Here is an 11,513-nt window from a genome sequence, read left to right as displayed (position 1 = left end):
TCTGCCGGGCGCATCTTAATGCGCAACAAAGTTGGTCAGGAGGCTACTGAAGTGATGTCCGCTTTCAAAGGTGTGGTTAACCTCTTCATTGTCGTCCCGCTCTATCTGTCGCGGCACATTACACGCTTTCAAAAGCGGTCTGGGGGAGGAATGAGAGCGGTGCGTCAAGTGAGCGCAGCCACGGGCAGGGACGGTCTGGGGTGGCTGCTGAATAACGCACGGAAGAGGTCCGGCGGAGAGGGGTTCGCGGAGTCTCACAGTCCCTTTGGATATTTCAAAATCAGGGGGAGTGAAATCATTACGATAAAGGAAAAAAAAAAATGGTGCGTTAACAGCAGATAAAAATAGCCTCTTTGGTGCGGCGGTTTATTGTTTTGACGCGCGCGCTCCGCGGTGACGCGCGGGTGAGGAGGGAGAAGTAATCGTCGGTGCCCACCGGTTGCAGGTAGAGGCGTCTCTCTCTCTCTCTCTGTCTCTCTCTCTCTCTACTACACAGCCTGTCAATGTGTTTTCTTTGGATGATAAAGGGAGAAAAAATGCGGCCGTCTTTTTCCACCTCAGTGTGACGTCGCTCCGGGCGAAGCGAAATCCTCGCTGTCACTCAGGGAGCCGGAGAGAAAGAAACTGCAATTAGTTTTAGGAGCACCCGGCTGAGAGAGCAGAGACGGGGTAAACACACAAACACACAGACCCGCACGCACCCACGCACACACCACGTGTGCGCACGACGCGCGCACAGACAGGGATAGAGAGAGAAAGTTGCCGTACAGCGCGTGTTTATCACATGGAGTGTTGTCAGCGGGTCTACAGGTGTGATGGCACCTCTCCGATATGTGCCAGCACACTGTGAGCCATCTGGGAGGGAGTCATCCTGTCATCCCGAAACTATAAACTTCACTTTCCACTTCTCGTTTGAAAACATCGTGAAGACAAAGCAAACTTTAATCTCTGGGGCTGCCATCTGAGCAGCAGTTGGCTCTGGTTAGGATTAGGCAAGTAGTAGTTACAGTAATAGTAGTTATGTGTGTGTAAAGAGAAATGATGCGAGGTTAAAGGTAACTGATAAGTGGGTTAAATGCCTCTGAATAAAGTCAAACTGAGAGTTTCCCACTGGAAGAAAAGGAGGTTTTTGAGGTGGGTCTGATGTCCATCAACATGCTGGAAGTTTTGGTGAAAGCTGATACATGTATGTACACTGTGCATGAATTTTTTTCATGTTATTTTTGACTGTAATACACATACATCAAACCCTTCCTTTCGTTTCTTCAGTGAAATAGACTTGCTGCTAATCTAAAGCTCTGGAACAGCAGCTATGATAATTCCTGAATGTAGTATTAATGAAAATTGTACCTCTTGAGCTTCATTTCATCCTCCTGTGGTACGTATGACCATCTTGTCTCTTTTCTGGACTGGAGTCAGACATGTTCCTTGTTATTGTTGTCTGGTTGCTGCAAACTGGAAAATTAAACCTTTCAAACTTGTAATTATTTCAGTTCCCAATAGGATTTCATGGATAGTCATGGTAGTCAATGTTCTGACGTAATGGAAACATAATGGAAAGGTAATGGTGTGTGTGCGTGTGTGTGTGTGTGTGTGTGTGTGTGTGTGTGTGTGTGTGTGTGTGCGTGTGCGTGTGCGAGATGATCAAGATAGACTGGGTAGTATTATCGCCACTCTTGCCAAGGGCATATCCATTGAAATTGGACACCATTGTTCTGTAGTCGCCTATAAAAGTCCTGACACCCGACTTCGTTCCACCGCAGTGATGCAATCGATCACAAGAGCAACACATCCAAACGCCACCAGAAACCTCTCTCTGACGGGCTCTGTTCATTCAGCAATACTCGCTCCACGTCCAGGACTTCAGTGTCTCAGGGTCAGAGGTCAGCTATGATAGGAACGAACCATTACGATTTTAACGGTTGAGGACAAAATCCGTTGACATTTAACTCTTGGTACAGAACATATGACGATGATGTAGAGAACAGAGTTTACTCAGTGTGGAACATGTGCAGTCTTCATTTCTGTCCATGGTCTGCAAAACGTGGTTCCCAAAGGGACCGGGATCATTTATTTATCCAGACTTTTCAGCCATTTCAGTATTTCTGAGTGTCAATGCCATGTGTAAAGGTTGAATCAGCTTGAAACCAATCCACCGAAAACACTCTAGGTGTTTGCTTAATTTGGTCCATTTAAGGCATGTTTAATTTTAGGTGCAGCCGACCAAACCGCACCTTTTTGGAATTTATTATCCATTTTCCTCAGCTTTCTGTCTGACATGGTCTTAAACTGTTGATGAAAAAAAAAGTTTGAACCTATTTCTTGTTGGTAAATTTGCAGTAGTGCCTTTCTGATCATTGTGTAGATTTGAATAAAGCTGAAATGTGAAAGGGTGTGATATTTGAGGGGAAAACACAAATATGTATTCCGACATGAGTCAAATCTGCTTATCAGTAACGTAAAATAGTCATCGATCTGAAAAGTTAAAGTCCTTCTAAGATCATTTTGGATTGTGTAACACACAAGTGAATCACATTATGTTTCATTCTGATTTTGATGATTACATGTCCAAATGTACAAGATAAGAAATGATGAAATTTCTGTTGTCTATTTAGTGATGTACTGGAAGATTATAAGCTGCAGCTGTTCACCGTAATATATTTGCTTCTCAAAGTTGCTTTGTTCATTAAATCCAAATCATAGAAAGTTTGTGAACAACTAAAGACTGTAAACACAGATTTTGAACCACATGAGGTAAGATCACCGATCAGCTAAGAAGAACAGAACGATAACCTCATTTGATTTTTCTCTCCATCCACTTTTGAAGCAACTTGCAGCCCTCAGTGCTCCCGCTGTATTTGGTTTCCTCCTAGTCTTGTTCTGTCAGCATGTCAGCACCATGTTCACCTCACGCTGGGTCTCCACCTCTGCGCTGGAATCGCTCTTTGAACTTCCACTTGGGAACGAGGAAGAAGTCACAGGCTGCCAAATGCAGTGAGTAAGTAGGGTAGGAGGTGAAATTCAAGCTAGTGCTACTAAAGGCTGCTTTCAGTGTGCTGTGAAGGGATATGTTGGTGCGATGAGGCATATAGTCGCCATACCATTACATACATACAGACATATCCATTCTTTGTGCCCTCCTTTGTGTTCAGTTATGGAGCTACATTCCACTGTGTCTTAACACAGCACCAGCATCACGTCAGGTGCAATTTCGTGTTGGAGAAAATGTTCTGCCAATGACTGCCAAGCGTTGACGTGAAGCTGGTGATTGCGCTGCTGTTTCATAGGCAGAGTTGGCCGCGCTGAGTTAACAAATCATGTACATGATCAATACAACCTGTGTCAAGTTAGCCTGAGTGACATGACATTGCTTTCCAGACAATTTAGTGCAACTGTTCCAACTTTCGCTTGTTCAGAGATGTATTGTTTTACAGTGAGAAATACACATTTTGAAGTTATAATGGCAATGTTGATGTTCAGATGGTCAGATAAGTTGCAGTGTTTTACTTATATACAAGCTGCATATTCACAGCATTACAATAATCCTGTCCTCATATTGGATCAAACTATTTTGGACTGGCTCAATCAGACGACCTGATCAGATTAGAATCATGTTCGCGAAATGATTTTGAGGTTCTTTTAGAGTTTGTGGCACGGTGCCTCATTGGAAGCCGGTATGACTGGGTAAACTACGTATGTCCATAATAAAACACACACAGTCATCAGATAGGATTTATTTCTTATGGTGATTGATTAAAAAAATCTGTTGAAACTACACCACTTAGTTGAAGGAGTTATCTCTAATAAGATAGCATATGATAAAAGTAACAAGCTCAGATGAACTTCAGTGACAATAATTGAACCAACTAATATGATAAAAGTAATTGTTACCAATTAATTATTGTATTGATGTCGCAGCAATAAGTTATTTCCCAATAGCAGGCATCAAAGCCAGTCTTTGATTCTATCATCTAACTTCTTTTTCCAGGTTGTAGCGTGTGAGATCGGGTGAGCTTGATGAAGATGTAAAATGAAAGAGAGAGAGGGGGGGAAAAAAACGAACTATCCAACTTACATAATTGCTCACAGAAAGAGATGAGTTAAACCATAAAGCCCCACACCCATGTCTCTTTCAAGGAAAAATGTGGATTACACAACAGAATTAATAAACCACACCAAACTTATCATCATTACATGTTGAAAAGGCCAAACTGTGACATCAAAGGTCTGTAAAATTACACATATGTCCAGTATTATCTCAGGAACTTTCTATAGCAGTGATGTGTGAAATCTGTCTCATTGTGATTTTTTTTATTTATTTATTTTTTTTTTTTTACTACATTTGTGATTGCATGCATGAGTTGGATAAGAACCCACAAAAGCTTGCGTTGAGTTGGCTCGATTGGGTCCACCTTGCAATACAGTGAGGGCTCAGCTATTTTACAATCTATATAATTTGACATTTGTCCATTTTTTTTTTTCGAAAGAAACAATGTGAAAATGCATTTTTCCATCTACAAATGCCCTTTTTCTGCTTAAAACATCTTTAATCTATACACTGGTAATAGATCACTGCTTCAATTAATTATATTTCAAATCATAATACTGAACTTTTGTACATTTTATTCTCCTCTCTTTGAGGAACATTTCTGTCTATGGCTCTTCTCAGTCAATATACGGTATTGAAAAAAGCACAAAAAAGAACTAATTGTGTTTCAGTGGCTTTAACAGAAGGTGTTGTGATGTTTCAGCAGAGTCCGCGGTGAGCGCCGTACTGATCTGTGGCCTGGGACCAAGCGAAACAAAATTAGAAAGTTATGAAAATTGAGTTATCTCTCGGTGACCCATAAATAACTGCAGCATAGTTTGCAGCATTAGCGTGACAATAGCACCGTACTCTCTCTCTCTCTCTCTCTCTCTCTCTGAGCCACCTTACCCACTCTTTGTGTTTCCCTCTCATCTCGTCCCTCTGCTCTCTGCTGGATGAGTGTGTTTTGTTAGGGAGGGCTGATTCTTCATACTTGGCTGAGGCTTTATGGACAATAAAGATCTGATTTCAAAGTCCGGCAGGGTGTTGGGCCTGGGGTCTTGGCTCAGCTTTAGTTGCCTGCTGGGAGGAGACACTGCACAGCCCCTAACCAGATGGCCATCAGCCCACATACAGTAGATTCATATTGTACATGATGTGTATTGTTGGAATTCTTGTCAGCTCCATTCTTCACCACTACATTCCTGCACCGGAGTCGTTACACACCACCGACGCTTAGCGTCAACTTTTGATCCTCGGACGAAGGATATGAATGAAGATTTAGTACTCAAATTGAGACATTTATTCAGTTTCCAACACTAAACAGCTGTAATCTCAGCTTGGCCAAGAGGGAGTCGAGAGTCCAGAGTGAATTACCAGTTTTCAAGTCTTTTTATAATTATTGAGTTTAGACCAAGTGAAAGTCTGCCCAGAGGTTATGGTAAGCTTTGGCAGGGAGATGTTCCAGGTTAATGGACCGTCGGTGTTTCTCTCACCTCTCTTTGCCTGTTAGCTCTCCCAATGTCCTGCTCCAAGACACTTCAGCAGACTGGAAAGTGGCCAGCACAGAAGCAACAATCACAGTCGTCCAGCTTAAGTGTATTCATTTGTGCTTTCTGCCTTCCCCAGGCTGTGTTCTCCTCAGTTGTTTACTCTCTGGCTGTTTCATCTTAATCGCATAGCTCAGAGTGGAGATATGCGACATGTCTTTCCAGCATGTAAAATACATCTGCTGGGACTTAGGTCAGTGCTGCGGAGGAGAACGCCCTGATAGATACGGGAGCTTCACTGAGCACTGCCAAGCAGCACATTTTTTAGTCATTACATTAAACTTATAACATGAGTTTGTTCTTCGGGATGTTTTTTGTTGCCGAGGGAGGACAGAATGGCAGGGGTAAAACAAAAGATTTACTCATGACGTGACGAAGGCCGGAGCTGGCTGCGTCGCCCGTGCAGCTTGTGTCAGACGTTTCTTAAGCACTCCTCATGTTTCCTTTGGCATCCCTAAACTCCAACACTTTGTATACGGGCATGTTCAGTCAAACACATTTCTTTAATTTCATGCTGGTGCAGACCGATAGAGTTTCACCCAGTTTCACCGGGCATATCAAACAGACATATTGTCTCCGGGTCTGGGTTTGTTTAAAGTCAGCATTCAACATAAAACTGGAAACATTCTGAAAATTGTCGGAGTCGTTCATGTAATGGTAAACATTTTGAGTTATGCTCGCACTACCGCAATGTCAGTGAAGTTTTTAACTGATTTTAGTCACACAATCAGGCCAACATGAAATATCTTGAGTTTTGATAACACCACTTCTGTTTATGGCGTATTTCAGTAACCAGAATATATGAGGGCGTATTACACTGATTCATTGTCTGTGGTTGTGAAACTCACTATAATCAAAGTAAAAGGTTGGCAACTGTTGTTATAATAAATGCAGGATGGATGCGTGTCTGACACTCCTACACAGCGTCACAATAATGATGTGGAAGCTGGAAACAATCTGCCCCTTTTATACATCCAAATATCCACGTTCGGTTAATTTGGGCAGCTCGTGCCTCACAATGACAGGAACTTAAATCAGTTTGGAGCTTTGGGCCTTTCTTTGTGGCAATTACACGCTCCCCCCCTGTGTGTGTGGGTGTTCACTGGGTAATTCAGTGCAAACATGTCTGATAGGCTAATTTTAGGTGTGGATTGAACCTTCCCAGGGTGCATCAGGGCTGGATTGGCTCCAGCATCTTGCACCCCTAAAATGAATGAAGTGGGTTTAGAGGATGGAGGAATAAATGGTTGATTCGCCTTTTAAACGTGAGGAAACTGGTCCTGGTGAAAGTTTTTCACATTCTTTCTCTTTATCTCATCATTATTTTCATTGCTGTTTATAGTGACTTTGAATATTTTATTCAGTCTCCTGACTGTAGTAAACCGTTTCAATCAAAGTAATTTCTAAAGGTTTGTTTTTAAACCCAGGAGTTAAAATTCAGGGCTGCTCACATAATATAGTATTTAAAAACAATTTTGAAAAGACATGCCATGTCAAAATGTTCAGACGCATATTTCTTCATCAGCTCTGTGTACAAGACGTCTATCAGAAGTATTTGTTTTAGAAGTCTTCTGCTTTCTTTTTTTTTTTTTTCTTACACCATTAACACCTCCCCACGTCGTTTCTCAATCTGTTTAACCGAGCGTTGCGGTGCCACCGCAGTGCCTTTACTGTGACATACTTCGCAGGAGAATCACGTATGAGAAAGATTTTCTGTACAGACAAAAGTCAGAACGGGCCGCGGGCTGCAGTGACTTGTGGTCATTAATTGCACTGAGAGAGCATTGGTCTGGATTATGAAGTGTTCCCTCCCACCCTCCTCCTCCACCTAGGAAAAGCTAACAGGCCTAACCCATGTCCCGCCACACCTATCACACACGCGCTACACACACACACACACACACACGCGCGCACACACATACACACATTCCCCCTCTGACACTGCTTTCATCTGGGCGTGAAATGGATTCCTACTGTCTGCCAGAATGCACCACCTATCTCTGGATGTGATTCTCTTTCACCCTCTTTTTTTGTCCTCGTTCTCTCTCTTTCCTCTCTTGCCACACATGTGTGCCCTTTTGTTTCCAATAGAAAGAAAGAAACGGGGGGGGGGGGGAGAAAAAAAAAAAAAACAACGCCTTATCCACACTCCAAGTCTACAAAACACATTCCCAGGCGATTATCATCAAAAATGATTAGAAATCCCATTGGGGCTAATATTTTATTTGACAACTTGAATTAGATCTAAATCAGAAACACATGATGGCCCTAACCTTTTTAAAACAAACCACAGTCATCCATGGAATCCCCAAGAGGAAGGCATGTTCATGAAATTCCTTCATAACCAGGACACACACACACACACACACACACACACACACAGGCACACACACACACTCGAGCTGAGAGCTTGTAGTATAAAATATTAATACCTGCCTCCGCCACATGATTTTACATGTCCACAAAGTAGAAAGTCTGTTTTCGGAGAGGAAAGAACTTAAGTTATGCAAAATAATGGTCTTGTTACGGCAAGTAATGAAAGCGAATCCCGGCTACGATCTGTCGACGAATTCAGGTTTCTTGAGAAACGTCCTGCTCCGCCTGTCTTGTGCGGCTGCAGACACTTGGAAGTGACCAGCTGTCATATCATTTTAAAGAAAACCCCTCTGGGAAGAGATGAGATGAAACAATAAGGTTCCACTGAATTGCAACGCATCTAATGAGACAGTAAATATTGTTTCTTGAACAATTCCGGACCTGCCCCTGTGGAGCCATTTTTTTACATCAACCAAGAGGACAATAAAACTCTTTAACTCCTGTGAAGTCTGTGATCCCTGCTCGAGTATGTGTTCTCATATAGTTTGAGTTTTCCTTGCACGTGCCTCTTGCAAGTGACATTTTGCATATTGCATATTTTTGGGGCTTTTAATGAGAATCTGCACTACATACAACTCCTGCAACGCCCAGCCAGAACATGCAAACTCCACAGCACCGCCTCATCGCACAGTGAGCCGTTTCCCTCAGGAGCTACTTCTTATAGTGAATGTTGAGCTTACATGTCTACATGCTGGATCGCGATTATATGATATTGTTTTTTTGTTTTTGTTTTTTCTGTATCAGCCCTCATATCAGCTGAAGTGATATGCAAGTGCTATGAAGATATCGTGTTTCCCCCCCCAAATAAATATTGTTCTATCTGTAGTCATCTGTATGCTCCTCCCACAGCTGTCCAGCAGAGAAGCCGCTATCTGGCTGTGCTCAGTCTCCAAAACTTCCCAAAACATTTGTAGGGGTTTGTAATTAACTCAGTTGAATTTTAAACGTATTAAAAATACTTGTATAACTTTCACATCTCCTTGCTTTTGAGGACGTCTCAGACTTATCTCAGCTTTGTTTTTATGTATTGTGAAGTGCAAGAAATGGGGAATAAACATTGAGCATGTCAGTCTGGTCTTCATTCAGTGACTCCTGCACTTTTCTTTTAAATTCCATTTTGACTGACGCCTCAAGAATTTTCATCCGTCTCACGTCACTGACATTTGTGCATCCATTGCATGTGATTTAGCTCGTGCCATACAGCATCCCTGCACCATTTCAGTGGAAATCCAATTGAAAATTGTCTCTAATTTGCATATTTTCATCATTTTGGTGTCCCCCAACAAGTGGTACTGAGATAGAAAACTTGCTCGGGAACACGTTGTTTAATCTATGCTGCTTTTTTTCTTCATTTTGTGTTCAGCTTTAGCAATTCAGTATCCGATCAGCCTTTTCAAACAGAAGCAAAGCTTCCTGAAACATAACAAGACCGACTACTGTATGTTAAAACTTCATTACTTGCACATAAATCAGTGTGATGCTTTTGATCTTTTTCTAATTTCCATCTAAACATTTTCCTTTAATCTCCACAATTGTTGTTCCACAGGGTGCGTTTTAAGATCTTTTGTCAAGTCTGAAAACAGCTGACTGTTTGTGAAATGAACGACCAGACTTTCCTAATTTCCCTTTGAGGTTAACCATTTGGCCTGTGTTATTTTTAATTCAATCTCAGTAATAATGCAGGGAAAGACCGGGAACAAGTCGACATGTTCTCCAACTGCGTCACGTCCATTTGTGTGTAATGAAAACATCGCCGCCGAGATTTTGATTATTAGATTAGATCTGGCCGGCACATGGTGTGATGCTATTCCCATAGGCTGCGTGTTTGTGGGTGCACAATAACTCCGCTCGCTAACACAGGGAGGTTTGTCTGTCTCAGAAATGTGCTCTTTGTTTGTTTGTTTCAAAAACCATAACACGCAATCAGTGTGATTATGATTTATCGTGATGAAATGAGCTGATTTAACTTAAGCTCTCATTGAAGCTCCTGATTTCGAGATTTTTTTTTTCTCTCTTGAGAAATGAAAACTTGAAGCATTTTTTCTTCCACTTCCCTCATAAAACCACAACCCACACACACACGCGCGCACACACACACAGATGCACGGCCAGTGACTATTCAGTGTGATTCATCAACAGTACTGGCTCAAGAGTCACTTAATTATAACAGATCTTATCTCGCATGTCCTACTCACCATTGACAAACCGGGTCTTTTCTGTGTCCAACTCATGTCCACAGGGCCTGTGGTGCTGCTGCTTGTTTGCAAAGAGATAGAAGGGACCGGCCAGATGTGTAACACACACACACACACACACACACACACACACACACACATGCATCTGTGCAGGACACGTTGACAAGGAAAAGGATTCAAGAAAATCTTGAGTTCACAAGGATATTGCGAAAAGCAAGATGCAGAATACACACACACACACACACACAGACACACACACACACACACACACACAACGAAAGATCACATTGGCATACGCTGGTGCAGTGGTTACGGTAGTTGCCTCACAGTGAAAAGGTCAAGGTTTAAGTGTGAGCTGTGGTCTTTTTGTGTAGAGTTTGCATGTTCTTCTCGTGTGTGTATGGGTTTTCTCCTGGTGCTCTGCTTTTCTCCAGCAGTCCATAAACAAGAATGTGAGATTAATTGGTGACTTTAAACCGTTTTAGTGTGTGTGTGTGTTTGTCTTGTGGTGGACTGACGACTTGTCCAGGGTGTATCCTGCCCTTGTCCAGAGGAAGTTGGGATTGGCTCCAGCTCCCCGTGATAACGTATGTATATTTGCATTATGAAAAAGTAAATTCACACACGCGTACGAAAGATTAGAACAAGTGAGTTCTCCATAATGGACCCAAGTAAAAACTTTCCTTGACTATAAAGACAAAGCATGCAATTCTGAAAGTTAGAAACGTAATAAAACATAGCGTGTATGAATGAAAATGCTGCCTTGACTTTGAAAGAAACTGTGGAAAAACTCTGTTTCCAGCTGTGCCATTGAGCTGCACTGTCAGCCAGAACCATGCACATCTCAACTACTGCAGCAACTTGAAACGAGTGCTACAAATCACTACATGTTCTTTCTGTTAAGTGTGGGTGAACTGAAGCTGATCTCTAACTTCAGGCAGTATGACCTGAGTCAGTTATTTTCCTTGCACATGATGCCATCTTGTGGACTCAAGCATTATTGCAAGGAGATTTGGAATTTCCTACAAACTTGCTTTTGAGCCTGTTTTTAATCATATTTTTATATTCATCTTTTCACTACTAAAGAAAATCAAAAACAATGAAAAAAATTTGCTCCGTTTTGCATTAACTATTTCATGTACCTAAGTACCCTATGTAAATAAAATTGTCTTAAATACATTCAAATACTGGTGCCAAACATTTACAATAAATCACATTGAAAGTTTTATTCACATTGCTATATAAGAGTCAACCCTGTTGATTCTTTGAAGAAAAAAAACCAGATAAATGTCCCAAGTGAAGTATGATTACAAGAAGGAAACTATTTCAGATATTTTGTGTCTCCATCCCACCAGTGAGAGCACA

Source organism: Salarias fasciatus, chromosome 16 (assembly GCF_902148845.1).
Source record: "Salarias fasciatus chromosome 16, fSalaFa1.1, whole genome shotgun sequence".
In the NCBI taxonomy this organism is placed as follows: Eukaryota; Metazoa; Chordata; class Actinopteri; order Blenniiformes; family Blenniidae; genus Salarias; species Salarias fasciatus.
Note: the sequence above shows the minus strand (reverse complement) of the source record.